Genomic DNA, 463 nt, shown 5'->3' on the forward strand with positions numbered 1-463 from the left:
GGCTGTGATTGGCTGGGACTCGGGCAGATCTCCTCCTCCTCCCTTTACCTGGCTCAACCTGTTTCTGGTCTCAGGTGGATGGAGGCATCTCAGCTATCTGACTATTATGCAGGAATGTCGCATTAAAAGTGAACTCGCTCCGCTAGAGAGTGACTCACAGAGTGATAGGACACGCTGCGCCGACTACGGGGAAAAACAACGACACCGTACAGACGTCTGATAAGAATTGTGCGTTAGAACGGGGGGGCGGCCATTGCTGACCTCCAATCCTGAAAATGCTAGTTGCCTGGCTGTCATGCTGATCGATGTTTTTTTTTAAGGCTGGGTTCACACATTTGTACTGTGTTGACATGCGTTTATTTCACGTGCGTTATGTTATGGCTGCCTATTCATTTGATGGTGGCTCCCTAAGAGCCCATTCACACCTCCGCGACAAAACGCCCGACGCCGGACGCTCGTGCCG

Source organism: Rana temporaria, chromosome 2, assembly GCF_905171775.1.
Source record: "Rana temporaria chromosome 2, aRanTem1.1, whole genome shotgun sequence".
NCBI lineage: Eukaryota > Metazoa > Chordata > Amphibia > Anura > Ranidae > Rana > Rana temporaria.